This window comes from Hipposideros armiger, unplaced genomic scaffold (assembly GCF_001890085.2).
Source record: "Hipposideros armiger isolate ML-2016 unplaced genomic scaffold, ASM189008v1 scaffold_35, whole genome shotgun sequence".
Classification (NCBI taxonomy): Eukaryota; Metazoa; Chordata; class Mammalia; order Chiroptera; family Hipposideridae; genus Hipposideros; species Hipposideros armiger.
Window position 1 is genome coordinate 1,733,200 of NW_017731385.1, and position 7,453 is coordinate 1,740,652.

Here is a 7,453-nt window from a genome sequence, read left to right on the forward strand (position 1 = left end):
GAGAGAGAGAGAGAGAGAGAGAGAGAGAGAGAGAGAGAGGAAGTGTGTGTGTGTGTGTGTGTGTGTGTATGCGTGCTCGTGCGCTTGTATGTATGTCTTAAGAAAGTGGTATAGAAAACAATAAAGAAGCGAATACAGAGAGGTACAGTATGAATTGACAATAAATTTTTAAAATTCTCTATAATTCTGAGTTTATCTCACTTCACCAGTGCTGGGGAAAGTGTTAAAAAAAATGTGGTAGACTTACTGATCGATACGCTTTAGAAGACTTACAAAAACAAATTTATAATTTTTATCAATCTTTGAATCTCTGATATAAAAAATATATGGTTTAAATATATAATATATAAATATATAAATATAAGGCCATCTACTCTGTGATTAGATGGCTACAGACTGGAAAGGACTTTTTATGCCTGATTTCCTGCTTGCTTTGGTAAAATCCTTTGTCCTCCAGCTATGTTTGGTATGACTTTTCATCATTTCAGTCATCAAACTAACCCAGTAAGTTACCAGTATGCAAAGTGAACATATGTCGTACACATATTTCTTCCTCCCTACACACACACACACACACACACACACACAATTTTTGGTTCTTTCCTCTGGAAGCAATAAAAAAATATCTGAACACTTTGCTGAAAATTGGAAATACATATGAGCACAAAACAAAATTTAGTTTTGTTGTATGGGAGAATTATTTATCTCAAATGTTTCAAGTCAGTTTACAAATAAAGTGCAATGTAGGCATTCTTCTGCGTGATAATAAGGCAATTTATCTCTTAGTTAAAAAACTGAGTAGAGTTTTCAAACCCTGATCATTATAAGAAAAAAAAAAGAGCTATGGAATATGTATTCTTTTTTAAAAAAATTAAAGCTTAGTAATATATCCCCGGAAATTTCGTCATTTGGGATTTTTTTCCTTTTTTTTCCCTTTATTTCTATTTTTTTCTTCTTTTGTGGTTCACTCAGAGCCATGACTCCTATATCAAGCAAATGGAAGTAAAATACAGTTTCTCAGAAAACTTTTCAAAACCCAAAGCCAAACAGTTGCATCAAAATATGAAAATAAAACAGAACTACAGCTGGATTAGAATATGTTTTATTAAAGGATTAGTCATATTCTCTTAACTTTTCTTGTCTTTTAGATTATGAGCTTTACAGATAAACCTAGAAGCTTGTGAGATTGCTGTTTGTGAAATTCAAAAGCAAACCTCCCTCCTTTCTGACAACTTTAGAAGCTAAAGAGTTTTACTATTATTTGTGTGTGTTCCGTGTGTGTGTGTGTGTGTGTGTGTGTGTGTGTGTGTGTGTGTGTGTGTGTGGTCAAGCAGTAAGCAGTCACTTTGATCCACAGAACCCAAATACATTCTTTCTTGTGTAGGAAGATAATTCAACATCCTGCTAATTAATTACAAAGCCTAGACCAGAAAAGACACATTTAAAATAGCATATTCTAAAAAATAGGTTCACGTTTTCTTTATAAAATATAAAATAGATATTGAAAACAGTTTATTTCCATATGCCACAAGTAAACTCTGCTGTTGTGACTTGCGTTACAATTTTTGTTTTTCATTCATTTAATTAATTTTGTATTTATTTCAGAGAGCATTTCTACTTTTATATTTAATAAGAACTTTCATTGTAAAAAGAGGTTTTATTTAAGAGCTTAATAAATACTTGGCCCGACACAGGGAACATATGTTAAATGTTTAGGTCTTAAAGAAATAAGTCATCTTGTCTTGTTTGTGGATAATCTTAAAAGTTTAGAATACAAAGAGGGTTAAAAGAAACAAAATCTTTTCAGCAAGCCACGCTGGTTAATGCAGAATTTCTGATGCTTCACTACCACAGTATTTTATGATATGCACAGTCAGTCATTCTAAGATGTTGTATTACATGTAGTTCCAAAATGTCTTAATTAGGTGAAATCCCAGAATTGATATTTGAAAAGAAACTAGTAAAACTTTGCCTATTAATAGACATAAAAGCATGGAGTTGGACACTAAAAGAAACTTAAAAGTCAAAAGATCTTTCTACAAACCCCACAAGGAGAAACGTCATCAGAATCCAAGATGACCTTTTATCAAGTAGGAAAAACCACATACATTACAGAACATCTTATTTTTTAATGCATTTTAAACTGAAGTGTATCCACAAACAAAATCAGAAAATAAAGACGAGTTGATGTGCATTATGTGGGGGAGAGACATGAGTTGTTTTGGGGTTTTTTTTTTTTGGGGGGGGAGGATTATATCTTTATTTCTGTAGACACACAAATAAAAGATTAGCTTTTAATAAAGAGATACCATTTTAACTGTATATATATTTTTAATCAGTCATTCTTTGCAAGTAAAGCTTTTATTACTCCTGAGTTCTTGACAGGCGCTTGAAGAAAGGTCACATAATAAACTGTGCTTATTTCTCGTTGCAGAAAAACAATAAGTCATCTCTGCATCCATTATTTACCAAATTGTCTTCATTTTTCTTCACCTGCTGGGTTTTCAGCAGTAAAGAGAAATACTATTATAAAACTAGCCTAGATAGTTTCACAATTATCCAGAATTTGACAGTGAGCTTGTTTTCTGGGGTGGAAGAGAGTAAAGGAATTAGGGAGAATTTGCTATCCAAGTTGTTTTCTAGAAATATATTAAAGGCTATTTTTCACAGAAAGATGCATCTGGAACCACAAATATATGTATTGGTGGGGAAAACACTTTTAAATAGAAAGTGATGTAAAAATTTTTCATTATATTCTTTTCTTTCAAAGAGATTATGTATTTTTATAGGTAAACATTAAGTATTTTGTTTTCCAAATCTTTTTCTGCCTTCACTGCTCTATCATTAATAGTTACTGGCCTGACTCAAGTCCTTATTAGATAGCAAAGCAATATTTTTAAATGTCTTAAGAAAGAAAGTCAAGTATTATACAATTAGAATACTGTAGTGGTTAAGAGCCTGTGGTCAAGGGCCAGACTGCAAATCCATTCTCTGATCAGGCATGCAGTGAACTGCTTGTTTAATTTCTCTGTGCCTCAGTGGCCCTGTCCCAATAAAGTGGTGGTATGTGTTCAGTAGTATCTGGTGTTAGGTACATTGCCCAAGGTCACGTAACCAGCAAGCTGAAGTTTGGGTTTGAACATAGCCCACTGAGCTTCCGCACCTGTGCTCTTCACCAAGACCTAGCATGCCCTTTGCCCTTCATCCTTGCACCATGCCCTGCCACCCTGATACTGTTTTGTTCAGCTGGTCCAACCTAGATCAGTAGGATGCCTCATCACAAACTGAATAGCAAAGAACTCAAGTTCAGAAGACATGCAAGCTCAGGAATGTGGCCCACCCATCATCTCCATGGTGAAGGGGACAATCTGTGGAGAAAGAGAAAAAAGCAGAGGGAGAATTCTGCACACACAGAGACCCACAGGTCACCTAAGAGAGAATGGGAGTCTCACGGGCTCCCGACAGCCTTCCAGGCTTCTTCCTTCCCTGATGTTTGTGAGTTTTTCTGACTACACATTACACCCTTGGTCACTAGGAAAAAATGTACCTTTGGGGNCTGTGGAGGGCAGTGTCACTGGCCCTCATATGTGGGATCCGAACCGGGGCCCTCTGGCATCCCAAGCCAGTTCTTAACCATCGCACCACTCGGCCGGCCCTCCCTGGCACTTTTTATTTTGGTATGTTTTTCAGAAGAAATGGTCGTATCTCCCCGCCTCCAAGTTTAACCTCTCATCTTTTTGAAGACCACTTGTTTTTCCAGGTTTAGAACTAATTTTCCTTCTCACTCTTATTTTAGTTTTAATTGAGTCCTATCTTCCATAGTGACAATACATCCTGAGGTCTGGACTGCACAGGTTCATGATGAGAGAACATTCTGCCTGGTTAGCATCGAATTTTAAGGGACGGGGCCAACTTTTAATGAGAATGCATTATAGTTTTGTTTCCCTTCTCTCTATTTGACTGAGTGATATTTCTCTTTGGTTGAAACTGTTTTCTCTAAGCACAATTCCTTTTCCTGTTCTTGTCACCAGTAGCTTGACCTTCCCGTTGTCATGTTCCATCTCCCCAAAAGGGTGTCCTTTCTAAGACCTCAGACCATGTGGAAGACAAATAATCAGCTCAAAGTTCAGAAGACACATGTTGCAAGGGTTTTTTTTTTTTTGTCTCCCTCCCCTTGGTTCTTAAACATATGTAGTTTTAGGGATCAGTATGTCAGTGTTTTGAGAGAAGCAAAATCTTGAATTTATTTTGGTGCAGCTATCAGATTTTGAGGGGCTGGATCATTTGTTTTCCTCTTGTGAGGTCCAGGTAAAAGTTCATTCCCTCCATGGCCGGGTGCTTCTGACAAACAAAAATCAAGGACCCAAAATAAGTATTTTATCTAAAAAATGTGAACTATCCCAAAACAAACAAGAAAAGGCACAGCTGCCAAATTCCACAAGTAAAAAGAGTTGGGAGGTTGAGACAGCTCAGGATCTCACTGGGGAGTAATGGGTAAAGTTTGGCCAGCTGCCCTTGAGGCCGTCAGGGACACTCAATCCAATTGCCATGTCTTAGAGGATGTGAATTTCAAGGTTACACCTGGGTGTTCAAGGGCAGGGCCAAGTGTAATCGGCACTTAGATCATAGATTAATCTTATTTGCCATCTATTAGGTTTGATTCCTCTTCCCTCTCTCCCTCCCTAAAGCCAGGATTATTGTGATAGTTTAAGATAATGGATTCTAAGGGAAGAAAGGTCAGGCAGGCATGGAGATTTGGAACCCTAAGATAATATGATTAATCTAAAAGCCTCTTTCTCAAAGGGGAGGGCCTCACTTTTCATATGTGTAATTGAGAGAGGAGAGCTGAAAGCCTGAGAAAGAGCAACAGAAAAGGGAGTGCAAAGGAAAGGAGTCCTTGTCAACAACTGCAATTAATTATCATTGTCAGGATGATCTTTCATTAGTTTTCACTCTAATAAGATAGATTTGCCTCATGCCTGAAGCTGATAAAACCTTATTGGCAATGTTGATAAGACTATGTCAGTATGAAGAGCCATTCATGGATGTCTTTATTTTATTCTTGTAATTTTCCAAAGCTAAATGACTCAGTGGCTATTGCTAAAAGTAACTACATTTAGGTTGGTGGGACCATGATATGGAGAGAAAGACTTGAACACAGTGGGTGGCGTAACCTGAACAATAACGATTCTTATAAATGCTTCAGACACATGAGTATATGTTATGTATTTTAAGGTAAGCAGTTTAATCCTGTCCCTTACAGATATTTCAAGATAACCCTAACCACCCTCCATGGAGAGGGTCCATAGAAAGAAATGAAGAAGGATGTTTATTTATTAATCATGATAAATTAAGATTCTAGGCTTCTAGAATAGAAACCATTAGCCTTGGTCCATTTACAAGAAAATTGTAACTTAAAAGTGTTCTCTGCAGTCTTATTTTTCCCATCCTTCTAGGACAGAAACTATCTTGTTTTATTCTTTATTTGCAATTGCAAAATAGCTTTCATCATTGTGGCTCACTGACACACACACACACACACACACACACACACACACACACACATATATATATATATATAGTTTGCTTGATATAACACATATATAAAATCTTGGATATATACATATGTATCATAAAATCATTCCTATTAAATTCAATTTACTCTTCTTTCCTCACTTCTTTTAAATAAATAAAAATATGCTGTTGGATTGCTTAAGGCAAACAGAGGAGAAGAATAACCCTCCAGTGTGGCTGACTCCCTCCCAAAGGCTTAGATTTGTAGCCTTATGGAGAGTAATATGAGATTTTAATTTCTAATGCAATAAATAGGTTCTTCCCTTTAACAAATGGAGCTCCCTTGGTTCATTCACAAGGGAAAAAAAATAAAAGCCGACTACGTGGTGTTTCCTTAACCAAGATAACAGTCAGAACAGGATAGGAGACTATTCTTGGACAGACAAGGAATGCACAGAGTGGCAATACAATTAGAATATGAGATATGGCTACTTAATACAATCTAGGAGATAATGATATATGCCCATCATCATTCGTGGAGATTGTCAAGACTCTGAACAGCGTTAAAGCTGTATGAAATAATTAGTCCTCAATACGAATCATGTAGCCTGGCGTGAAAACCAGCTGCAGCATGAGGGGAAATGCCTGTGTTCAAATCAGACTAACAATCACTTCAAGATGAAGTACAGAGAAGCTAGAACAAATTGATGTTGAACATATGGAAAAATAAAACACATCCGCCTGGGTGAAACTTCCTTTTTCTGAAAATTTGAAACTTCTAACTAAATAGTGCTGTAATTCATTGACTTCCCTACTTAAAAATGTAGTAGTTACTAATTCATTCTGTAGCTTAGGGGAGAAAAAGGTATTTGTAATTTCTGGAACAAAAAATTATTTTCCTATTCTCTAAAACCAGATTTCCATTAAAAAAAAACCTCTACTTTCAAAAATGTGTAAGATGGAGCATTTTGGAAGTTTAACAAGGCAAAATGTATTTCTTCAAATCCTGACACAGAAAAAATTTTCAATTCCTGACTCCTTGTTAAAAACGATTGCTTGAAACTGAAATGTTCTAGATTAACTTGTGACATCAGTTCTTAAATGTTTTGTTTAATTTCAGTGTTTAATAATTGGAAGGAAGAACAAATAGTGTGAGCCCTACCCCATTCCTCTGTTCGGACCGACCCCCACAAAACACACCCAAGCAAAGATGGAACACATACCACTTTGCCCACTCAGTTCATTCTGAGCTGGAGTCTTCCAGGAAAGCTGGCTAGACTCCTGTCTGTAATACTCTTTCCTACTCTAACCTCATTTCCACTTTCTGGTCTTTCCCCATCCTCAGAAAGAGGTGTTGGCATTCGGCAACCCCTGTACATCAAAGCGTTCCCTAATATATGATGTGTTTATTCTTCCCAGGCCGCAGGCCATATCACTCTCAAATGAGTGACAACAACTCGCAAATGAAGTGGGCCCAAACTGGGCTCTAGCAGTTATGGGAAGCCTCTCTAGTCAAACAGAAAGCAAATTAATGTGAGCCCCTCCTGCACCTTCTGTCTGGAAATGTCATAAAGTAATAAGCAGGGAGCCCCTCTCCACGTGGAGAGCTGGATTTCAATAGATTTACATATTAAAGGTGCAGGGCACATCTTATATGCTCTCACATCCAGCGAGTACGTTTCTAAATTCTAAGTTCTGTATTTTACAAGGCAGCTCTTATTGTAGGCTGAAGGCACAGATGAGTAATGACACAAATACAATGATAAATCCATTTATTCCCTAAAATTTAGTTTTAAAGAATGAAGTAAAACAAAAATTTAGGAATAATTCGTGTGGCTCTGAGTTCCCAGGATTGATATAGTGTCAGAATGTGTGTGTGTGTGTGTGTGTGTGTGTGTGTGTGTGTGTGTGAGAGAGAGAGAGAGAGAGAGAGAGAGAG